Raw genomic sequence first — 12086 nt, forward strand, 5'->3', positions numbered from 1 at the left:
TGGATGGTTTAGTTCAGTTTGAAATTGTTTTAGCACTGCATACCTTGTTTGGTGAACACTAATTCATATTTAATTTATTTGTATTGTTATTAGTTGCCTTAAATCAATATATATATATATATATATTTTTATTTAAAATATGTTGTTTGTGTATTGTTCATAATTATTAGTTTTTGTAGTATTTATTTTATGTTAATCAAGTTTTTCATTTGTTTGGACAGAATATATACATTGTTTTGTTTAATATATTTTATTTTGATTATAGATCTTAATGAAGAGTGTAGGATTTATTTGAAGCAAATATTGTATAATAAAATTTGTATTTTGGTGTTTAATTGATATATTTATTAGTGATCTAGATGATAGTTTGGTGTACAATATTATGGGTCTCAATATTTATGGCATGTTCTATGTGTATTTAGAAGTGACCATATTTGTGTTTCCGATATATGTTTTATCGATATTTGCAAAAATTGGTGTTTCTGATCACAATATTTGTGGTGTCGATATTAGTGGTTCTTTAGTTAACCCCTTTGGTGTGGGCATTGGCCACTGTCCGACACCCACACTACCTCCCTGGTGCGGGTCACGACCAGTGGCCGACACCAGGGAGGGGGTTAACAAATCCTCTGGTGCAATGCAAGTGATTTTTTGTTTTTTATTACCCCAGGAGATGCGGAAGAACTTCGGCGTCCCCACTGTCCACCACCTTTCCCTCTGTGACATCAGCGCACCGCGAGGCGCAATGATGTCACATTTTTCCCCACCGGAGCAGCAGAGGAGCAGGTGAGCGTCCTCTCTCCAGTCCGGTGGGGAAAAAAAGGCCAAAACGGCCTCCCCAGATGCCAGGGAGACATTGATGGAAAGGAGAGAGTCTCCCCTTTACATTGATGCCTTCATCGCACCGTTTCCTGGCCATGGGCCTAAGCACCAGGGATATTATTTGGCGGGGTCGGCTCCCGTGTGAGTGGGCCGCCCCCCTGTGGGGGCACACTTGATAAAAAATAGATGTTGGGGATCTTCTGGGGGCGATCGCACCCCCAGATAGTAAAATTTATGTTTTATTTAATTATATTTTTTTTTAACAAAATGGTGGGTCAGCCCTTCTTACACGGGCTGACCCCGGGGGTCAATATTTATAATTTACAAAAAAATATAAATACATATCAACCAACAGTTGCTCCTCCTGAAGTAGGTACCCGTGGGGGGTGGCGCATCGGAGCAATCTGGCAATTAATTCCAACGTCAAGACAAACAATTATGATGCGCTCTCCAGCTGATGGAGTCATAGGTGGTCATTACAACCCTGGCGGACGGTGTTAAAGCGGCAGTAAGACCGACAACAGGCCGGCGTTAAAGAAATTGCAATTACGACCGTGGCGGAAACCGCCAACAAAGACAGCCACTTTAACACTCTGACCACCATGGCGATACAAACAAACAGCGCAGCGGTCACCCCCAACAGTCAGACGGGAGACAATGTACCGCCCACACTATTATGACAGGCCAATCCGCCACCTTTTCCGGGGCGGATTCATCGCGGATAAAATCACGGCGGAAACAGGAATCCCGAAGGAAAAACGATCACCTCTACATACCCCACGAGGAACGAGGACACCATGGAACCGGAACTCCAAATTCTACCTGCGATAGTCTTCCTGCTCCTCTACCAGGAGCACGAATGCCAGCGCCGAAGACCACGGTGAGTACTGCACCTACGACACAGGGGAGGCGGGAGGCAAAAAACAGGGACACACACACGCAACCCCTCCAACCCCCACCCACTACAACACACACACTAATACATGTTGATACATTACAGTTACATGCCAGAAGCCCCCCCGGAAGAATGCAAAGACAAAAGAAAATGATTGTAACGATTGTAATCTATTAAAATCCAGTACTCCAAAATATATATACACCATAAACAAATATATACACCTGTTAGAAATGGGGTCTTTGGTTGACAGTCAGGTTACCCCCTGTTCAAGCAAGGACCCTCACTCTAGTTAGGATAAAAGAGAATCACCCTCAGCTAACCCCTGCTTACCCCCTTGGTAGCTTGGCAGAGCAGTAGGCTTAACCTCAGAGTGCTGGGCGTAAAGTATTTGTACCAACACACACAGTAACTTAATGAAAACACTACAAAATGACACAACACCAGTTTAGAAAAATAGGAAATATTTATCTAGACAAAACAAGACCAAAACGACAAAAATCCAACATACACAAGTCAAGTTATGATTTTTTAAAGGTTTAAAATAAAAAGAGTCTTTAGGTAGTTGTAACACCACACTGGCGCTGCTAGCGTGAAAATGTACCTGGTTTGCGGCAAAAATAACCCCGCACGGGCGGTGTGCGTCGAAAATAACCCTGCACGGGTATATGCGTCGAAAACAGCTCGGCACGGCGAGGCGCGCCGAAAAAGCCAGCCACGCGACGGTCCGAAAGTCCCGCGGCGCTGGTTGCGATCTCTCAGCCTTCGTCAGCGATGCTGCGCGTCGTTTCTCCTGCTCCGGGCGTCGATTCTCCGGTCGCGTTTCCTGCGGCGTCGTTTCTCAGCTGCGGAGTCGGCGTCGCGTCGTTTTCTCAGCCGCGATCGGATTCGCGTCGATCTTTTCTCCGCACGGCGCTCGGTGCGTGTATTTTTGTCCTTAGGCTGCCAGCCTCTCCTTTCAGGGTCCCAGGAACTGGAAGGGCACCACAGAGCAGAGTAGGGGTCTCTCCAGAGACTCCAGGTGCTGGCAGGAAGAAGTCTTTGCTATCCCTGAGACTTCAACAACAGGAGGCAAGCTCTACATCAAGCCCTTGGAGATTTCTTCTTCAAGATGGAAGGCACACAAAGTCCAGTCTTTGCCCTCTTACTCAGGCAGAAGCAGCACTGCAGGAAAGCTCCACAAAGCACAGTCACAGGCAGGGCAGCACTTGTTCCTCAGCGATCAGCTCTTCTCCAGGCAGAGGTTCCTCTTGATTCCAGAAGTGTTTCTAAAGTTTGTAAGTTTGGGTGCCCTTCTTATACCCATTTTAGTCTTTGAAGTCACCTTTCTTCAAAGGGGACTCACACCTTCTTGTGAAATCCTGCCTTGCCCAGGCAAGGCCTCAGACACACACCAGGGGGCTGGAGACAGCATTGTCAGAGGCAGGCACAGTCCTTTCAGATGAGAGTGACCACTCCACCCCTCCCTCCTAGCAGAGATGGCTAATCAGGAAATGCAGATCACACCCCAGCTCCCTTTGTGTCACTGTCTGGTGTGAGGTGAAAAACAACCCAACTGTCAAACTGACCCAGACAGGGAATCCACAAACCAGGCAGAGTCACAGAATGGTTTAAGCAAGAAAATGCTCACTTTCTAAAAGTGGCATTTCCAAACGCACAATCTTAAAATCAACTTTACTAAAAGATGTATTTTTAAATTGTGAGTTCAGGGATCCCAAACTCCACATGTCCATCTACTCTCTAGGGGAATCTACACTTTAATCATATTTAAAGGTAGCCCCCATATTATCCTATGAGAGAGAGACAGACCTTGCAACAGTGAAAACGAAATTGGCAGTATTTCACTGTCAGGACATATAAACCACATTACTATATGTCCTACCTTATCCATACACTGCACCCTGCCCTTGGGGCTACCTAGGGCATACCTTAGGGGTGCCTTACATGTAAGGAAAGGGAAGGTTTAGGCCTGGCAAGTGGGTACACTTGCCAAGTCGAATTTACAGTGTAAAAATACACATACAGACACTGCAGTGGCAGGTCTGAGACATGATTACAGAGCTACTTATGTGGGTGGCACAACCAGTGCTGCAGGCCCACTAGTAGCATTTGATTTACAGGCCCTGGCACCTCTAGTGCACCTTACTAGGGACTTACTAGTAAATCAAATATGCCAATCATGGATAAACCACTTACATACAATTTAAACAGGAGAGCATATGCACTTTAGCACTGGTTAGCAGTGGTAAAGTGCTCAGAGTTGAAAAGCCAACAGCAACATGTCAGAAAAAAATAGGAGGCAGGAGGCAAAAAAAGACTGGGGATGACCCTGCATAAGCAAAAGTCCAACACGACCCCCTACCAGCCTAAAGCCAGGGGAGAACAATCAATACCTTGATGTACTTCCCTGATTGGGGCGATAGAACAGGGACCCAGGCCCACAACAGCAGGGGCATGTTCCAGTTCTACGCCTTCCTGACTCCAGTTGGATCCCTCTGTCCATACTCTCAGGGCCCACTAAGCTAACCCATGGGGAACCCTTCTCCACATCTACAGACACCATCTGTGCAACACCTAACTTTACTTTGCTCACAGATGCATTGCAATGGGCAGATAGTACCACCAGGGCCAACACAGTGGTGTTGCCCACTCCACCCCCGGGGTGTGACTCTCGTCCTCCCCCCCCCAGGGGCAACTCTGTCCACCAGGACAGCAAGCCACAGTGGCCCCAGACAACTGTCAGGGATGAGAGCCCGACCTCAGGCCTCTCTAACCACTGTGACTGTGGAGAGTGGGGGGTGGTAGCCCCAGGTGCCTGGCACCCTTTGACCACTCTCTCTTCCACCAGGTCAGGGATGTTAACCTGACCCTGGTCCTCCCCTCTGGGGCTCTGTACCCTCCCTGCAGAAGCGGCACCCCCAGAGTCAAAAACTGTCAGGGTGCTTGTAGAAGCAGTCCTGCACAATTCTTCCACCAGTGCAGGGATGTTAACCTGCAACTGATCCTCCAACCTGGGGTCTGTACCTTCAGGTTGGACCAGGGCCAGGGGTGAGGCTTCCCTCCCCCTGCCCTCTCTTCTGGGGTCCTGAACCACCCAACTAGGAGTGGCCCCCCCAGAAGACAACATGGTAGGGGCACTGTTAGCAGTAGCCCCTTCCTCCAGGTCAGGGGGGACACCCTTAACCTGGCCTCCCAATCCAGGGTCTGTACCCACAGACTGGATCACTGCCTGGCAACCCAGGACTTCCTGGGGGGCATACCTACCCCCTACCAGGTCAGAGTTTACCCTCTGAACCTGGTCATCCAACCCAGGGTCACCACCCTGCGGTTGAACCACTGCCTGGCACACCAGGACTTCCTTGGGAGCACACCTACCCCCTATCAGGTCAGAGTTTACCCCCTGAACCTGATCATTCAACCCAGAGTCACCACCCTGCGGTTGAACCATTGCCTGGCACACCAGGACTTCCAGGGGGGCACACTTACCCCCCTCAAGGGACACACTGTCCCGAAGGGCCACACAAGAGTCTGGCTGGTGCAGGTCTCCTGACCTCTGCCCATCTGACAGAGTCTGGATTCCCCCCAACCCAGAAATGGTCTCACCAAGGTCATTCATGGGGGGCTCTGCTCTCAGAGCTGACCCCTGACCCTCCAGGTTCTCCACTGGGGTCCGCAACCCCCTCTCAACCCTCTGTCTGGACTTCTGCACCCCCTCACTAGGAGTGGTACTGCCAGACACCAGAACTGGTGGGACGCTGGCTACAGCGGCCCCCCCAAGTTCTCCTGACACTGTGGGGTCTCCCTCAACAGATGGCCCTATGCTACAGGCTAGGCTCCCCTCCTGGTGTTCCCGCAGGGAACCCTCCAGGACCTGGGACCGGATCTCGGGCACCTTGGGCCTCAACCCATCCCCATTTCCTCTCCTCTGAGACTGGACATGGGGTCCCTCACCCATCCCACTACACTGGGACCTACCTGGGACACTACAATCCTTCCCTACCTCACCTGGTTGGGAACTACCTAGACCACTCCTCTCAGGAGCACCCCCAAATGCCTCTTCAGACTCTCTGGTACTCACCCAGAAGTCTGCCTCCATTGTAAGCTCCCTGGGGTCAGAGAACTCACACTCCACCTGGTGTTGGCATAGCTCTGGAAAATAAGGACTAGACATAGGCTCTCCAGCAATTACATCACTCAGCCCCTCACATGAATTAACCAAAGTACCCTTCACCCAACCATCCAGTGACTCTGCTTTGAAAAAGCACCCCACATCACCCTCCTGAGACTGGTGAGACAGTACCTGACTGTCCCTGACACTCAACCCACACTCTTCTGGGATGTTTTCACACTCCATAACCAGGACTTCTACCTGGGGGGAACCCCTCTCCCTGTCACTCTCACTTAGAGTCAGTAGAGTGTCCCTCCCACCAGTAGGAATATGACTCCCCATGCCAGTTCCCCAATCCACCTCAGAGACCCTGTGCATCACTGGAGCTACCTCATACCCCTGAACCTCCTGGCGTGTGTTAACTCCCTCCTTCAAGTAGGGCACCACCTCCCTGGGCATGTGCACTTCTTCAGCAGTACTGGATACAAGATTTTTGCTGCCACCATCTGAACTGGACTCAGCCCTCATGGCCTCCAGCTTCAGCTCTTCACAGCTCAGCTCTTGAGCTGCAATCCTTTCTTTTTCCAGGACTAAGGCTCTCTCCTCCTCAGCCCTCTCAAGCTCTGCATCTAGCTCTTCCAGACTCCGGATTCGAGCTAGGAGCCAATCATCTCTTTCTGTTCCCTCCTCAGGGCCACTGCCCTCCTCTTCGGAGTAGTCCTCCTCCTCAGAGTAGTTATCCTCCTCAGACTCATTTGGTGGTGTTGCCTGACAACGTTTCAATTCATACTGAAACAGGGCTGACTCAAGATCCTCCCTTCTGGATTTCTTGTTCACAGCCAGTCCCCTTTCCATGCAGAATGCTTTAAGCTGCCACTTTTTATATATAAATAGGTGCCAGAAATTGACTTCCATTCTGCAAAGGCTTCACAACCAAAAACAAAGTCCAAAAATATTAGCAATACTTCCAGGAGGACATCAGAGAACAAAAAGCAGAATCACAAGACAAGTAGTATGTGGTCACGTAGTGGTCTGAACTCAAAACAGTAGTGTACACTTAATTACTGTATGTCAAGTACAAATACAAGTCCAAATCCCGACCGCTGGTCACCAATGTTAGAAATGGGGTCTTTGGTTGACAGTCAGGTTACCCCCTGTTCAAGCAAGGACCCTCACTCTAGTTAGGATAAAAGAGAATCACCCTCAGCTAACCCCTGCTTACCCCCTTGGTAGCTTGGCAGAGCAGTAGGCTTAACCTCAGAGTGCTGGGCGTAAAGTATTTGTACCAACACACACAGTAACTTAATGAAAACACTACAAAATGACACAACACCAGTTTAGAAAAATAGGAAATATTTATCTAGACAAAACAAGACCAAAACGACAAAAATTCAACATACACAAGTCAAGTTATGATTTTTTAAAGGTTTAAAATAAAAAGAGTCTTTAGGTAGTTGTAACACCACACTGGCGCTGCTAGCGTGAAAATGTACCTGGTTTGCGGCAAAAATAACCCCGCACGGGCGGTGTGCGTCGAAAATAACCCTGCACGGGTATATGCGTCGAAAACAGCTCGGCACGGCGAGGCGCGCCGAAAAAGCCAGCCACGCGACGGTCCGAAAGTCCCGCGGCGCTGGTTGCGATCTCTCAGCCTTCGTCAGCGATGCTGCGCGTCGTTTCTCCTGCTCCGGGCGTCGATTCTCCGGTCGCGTTTCCTGCGGCGTCGTTTCTCAGCTGCGGAGTCGGCGTCGCGTCGTTTTCTCAGCCGCGATCGGATTCGCGTCGATCTTTTCTCCGCACGGCGCTCGGTGCGTGTATTTTTGTCCTTAGGCTGCCAGCCTCTCCTTTCAGGGTCCCAGGAACTGGAAGGGCACCACAGAGCAGAGTAGGGGTCTCTCCAGAGACTCCAGGTGCTGGCAGGAAGAAGTCTTTGCTATCCCTGAGACTTCAACAACAGGAGGCAAGCTCTACATCAAGCCCTTGGAGATTTCTTCTTCAAGATGGAAGGCACACAAAGTCCAGTCTTTGCCCTCTTACTCAGGCAGAAGCAGCACTGCAGGAAAGCTCCACAAAGCACAGTCACAGGCAGGGCAGCACTTGTTCCTCAGCGATCAGCTCTTCTCCAGGCAGAGGTTCCTCTTGATTCCAGAAGTGTTTCTAAAGTTTGTAAGTTTGGGTGCCCTTCTTATACCCATTTTAGTCTTTGAAGTCACCTTTCTTCAAAGGGGACTCACACCTTCTTGTGAAATCCTGCCTTGCCCAGGCAAGGCCTCAGACACACACCAGGGGGCTGGAGACAGCATTGTCAGAGGCAGGCACAGTCCTTTCAGATGAGAGTGACCACTCCACCCCTCCCTCCTAGCAGAGATGGCTAATCAGGAAATGCAGATCACACCCCAGCTCCCTTTGTGTCACTGTCTGGTGTGAGGTGAAAAACAACCCAACTGTCAAACTGACCCAGACAGGGAATCCACAAACCAGGCAGAGTCACAGAATGGTTTAAGCAAGAAAATGCTCACTTTCTAAAAGTGGCATTTCCAAACGCACAATCTTAAAATCAACTTTACTAAAAGATGTATTTTTAAATTGTGAGTTCAGGGATCCCAAACTCCACATGTCCATCTACTCTCTAGGGGAATCTACACTTTAATCATATTTAAAGGTAGCCCCCATATTATCCTATGAGAGAGAGACAGACCTTGCAACAGTGAAAACAAAATTGGCAGTATTTCACTGTCAGGACATATAAACCACATTACTATATGTCCTACCTTATCCATACACTGCACCCTGCCCTTGGGGCTACCTAGGGCATACCTTAGGGGTGCCTTACATGTAAGGAAAGGGAAGGTTTAGGCCTGGCAAGTGGGTACACTTGCCAAGTCGAATTTACAGTGTAAAAATACACATACAGACACTGCAGTGGCAGGTCTGAGACATGATTACAGAGCTACTTATGTGGGTGGCACAACCAGTGCTGCAGGCCCACTAGTAGCATTTGATTTACAGGCCCTGGCACCTCTAGTGCACCTTACTAGGGACTTACTAGTAAATCAAATATGCCAATCATGGATAAACCACTTACATACAATTTAAACAGGAGAGCATATGCACTTTAGCACTGGTTAGCAGTGGTAAAGTGCTCAGAGTTGAAAAGCCAACAGCAACATGTCAGAAAAAAATAGGAGGCAGGAGGCAAAAAAAGACTGGGGATGACCCTGCATAAGCAAAAGTCCAACAACACCAATAATACAAGTCCAGGTATTGCACCATTTATAGTCCATGGACCACTGGGCCCAAAATGCATGGGCGAGGCCCACACTCAATACCCGATCAAAACAGAGAGAACACTGCAGGGGCATGTAGGAAAGTACCATCTTGCCTGGCATGTTACCCCCATTTTTCACTGTATATATGTTGTTTTAGTTGTATGTGTCACTGGGACCCTGGTAACCCAGGGCCCCAGTGCTCATAAGTGTGCCTGAATGTGTTACCTGTGTAGTGACTAACTGTCTCACTGAGGCTCTGCTAATCAGAACCTCAGTGGTTATGCTCTCTCATTTCTTTCAAAATTGTCACTAACAGGCTAGTGACCATTTTTACCAATTTACATTGGCTTACTGGAACACCCTTATAATTCCCTAGTATATGGTACTGAGGTACCCAGGGTATTGGGGTTCCAGGAGATCCCTATGGGCTGCAGCATTTCTTTTGCCACCCATAGGGAGCTCTGACAATTCTTACACAGGCCTGCCACTGCAGCCTGAGTGAAATAACGTCCACGTTATTTCACAGCCATTTTACACTGCACTTAAGTAACTTATAAGTCACCTATATGTCTAACCTTTACCTGGTAACGGTTAGGTGCAAAGTTACTTAGTGTGAGGGCACCCTGGCACTAGCCAAGGTGCCCCCACATTGTTCAGAGCCAATTCCCTGAACTTTGTGAGTGCGGGACACCATTACACGCGTGCACTACATATAGGTCACTACCTATATGTAGCTTCACAATGGTAACTCCGAATATGGCCATGTAACATGTCTATGATCATGGAATTGCCCCCTCTATGCCATCCTGGCATAGTTGGCACAATCCCATGATCCCAGTGGTCTGTAGCACAGACCCTGGTACTGCCAAACTGCCCTTCCTGGGGTTTCACTGCAGCTGCTGCTGCTGCCAACCCCTCAGACAGGCATCTGCCCTCCTGGGGTCCAGCCAGGCCTGGCCCAGGATGGCAGAACAAAGAACTTCCTCTGAGAGAGGGTGTGACACCCTCTCCCTTTGGAAAATGGTGTGAAGGCAGGGGAGGAGTAGCCTCCCCCAGCCTCTGGAAATGCTTTCTTGGGCACAGATGTGCCCAATTCTGCATAAGCCAGTCTACACCGGTTCAGGGACCCCTTAGCCCTGCTCTGGCGCGAAACTGGACAAAGGAAAGGGGAGTGACCACTCCCCTGACCTGCACCTCCCCTGGGAGGTGTCCAGAGCTCCTCCAGTGTGCTCCAGACCTCTGCCATCTTGGAAACAGAGGTGCTGCTGGCACACTGGACTGCTCTGAGTGGCCAGTGCCACCAGGTGACGTCAGAGACTCCTTCTGATAGGCTCCTTCAGGTGTTAGTAGCCTATCCTCTCTCCTAGGTAGCCAAACCATCTTTTCTGGCTATTTAGGGTCTCTGTCTCTGGGGAAACTTTAGATAACGAATGCAAGAGCTCAGCTGAGTTCCTCTGCATCTCTCTCTTCACCTTCTGATAAGGAATCGACTGCTGACCGCGCTGGAAGCCTGCAAAACTGCAACATAGTAGCAAAGACGACTACTGCAACTCTGTAACGCTGATCCTGCCACCTTCTCGACTGTTTTCCTGCTTGTGCATGCTGTGGGGGTAGTCTGCCTCCTCTCTGCACCAGAAGCTCCGAAGAAATCTCCCGTGGGTCGACGGAATCTTCCCCCTGCAACCGCAGGCACCAAAAAGCTGCATTACCGGTCCCTTGGGTCTCCTCTCAGCACGACGAGCGAGGTCCCTCGAATCCAGCAACTCTGTCCAAGTGACCCCCACAGTCCAGTGACTCTTCAGTCCAAGTTTGGTGGAGGTAAGTCCTTGCCTCACCTCGCTGGGCTGCATTGCTGGGAACCGCGACTTTTGCAGCTACTCCGGCCCCTGTGCACTTCCGGCAGAAATCCTTTGTGCACAGCCAAGCCTGGGTCCACGGCACTCTAACCTGCATTGCATGATGTTCTAAGTTGGTCTCCGGCGACGTGGGACTCCTTTGTGCGACTTCGGGTGAGCACCGTTTCATGCATCCTTGTAGTGCCTGTTTCTGGCACTTCTCCGGGTGTTACCTGCTGCTGAGAGGGCTCCTTGTCTTGCTCGACGTTCCCTCTCTCTCCTGGTCCAATTTGCGACCTCCTGTCCCTCCAGGGCCACAGCAGCGTCCAAAAACGCTAACCGCATGATTTGCAGCTAGCAAGGCTTGTTGGCGTTCTTTCGGCGGGAAAACACTTTTGCACGACTCTACAAGGCGAGGGGGATCCGTCCTCCAAAGGGGAAGTCTCTAGCCCTTTGCGTTCCTGCAGAAACCGCAGCTTCTTCAGTCCAGTCGAAGCTTCTTTGCACCCGCAGCTGGCATTTCCTGGGCATCTGCCCATCTCCGACTTGCTTGTGACTTTTGGACTTGGTCCCCTTGTTCCACAGGTACCCCAGATTGGAAATCCAGCGTTGTTGCATTGTTGGTTGGTGTCTTTCCTGCATTATTCCCCTAACACGACTCCTTGGTCCTTAGGGGAACTTTAGTGCACTTTGCACTCACTTTTCAGGGTCTTGGGGAGGGTTATTTTTCTAACTCTCACTATTTTCTAATAGTCCCAGCGACCCTCTACAAGGTCATATAGGTTTGGGGTCCATTCGTGGTTCGCATTCCACTTTTGGAGTATATGGTTTGTGTATATTTCCTATCCTCTCACTGAGGGTACACTCTAAGATACTTTGGCATATTGTCATAAAAATAAAGTACCTTTATTTTTAGTATAACTGTGTATTGTGTTTTCTTATGATATTGTGCATATGACACTAAGTGGTACTGTAGTAGCTTCACACGTCTCCTAGTTCAGCCTAAGCTGCTCTGCTAAGCTACCATTATCTATCAGCCTAAGCTGCTAGACACCCTATACACTAATAAGGGATAACTGGGCCTGGTGCAAGGTGCAAGTACCCCTTGGTACTCACTACAAGCCAGTCCAGCCTCCTACAGGGCATCAGATAGAAAT

This window comes from Pleurodeles waltl, chromosome 1_1 (assembly GCF_031143425.1).
Source record: "Pleurodeles waltl isolate 20211129_DDA chromosome 1_1, aPleWal1.hap1.20221129, whole genome shotgun sequence".
Classification (NCBI taxonomy): domain Eukaryota; kingdom Metazoa; phylum Chordata; class Amphibia; order Caudata; family Salamandridae; genus Pleurodeles; species Pleurodeles waltl.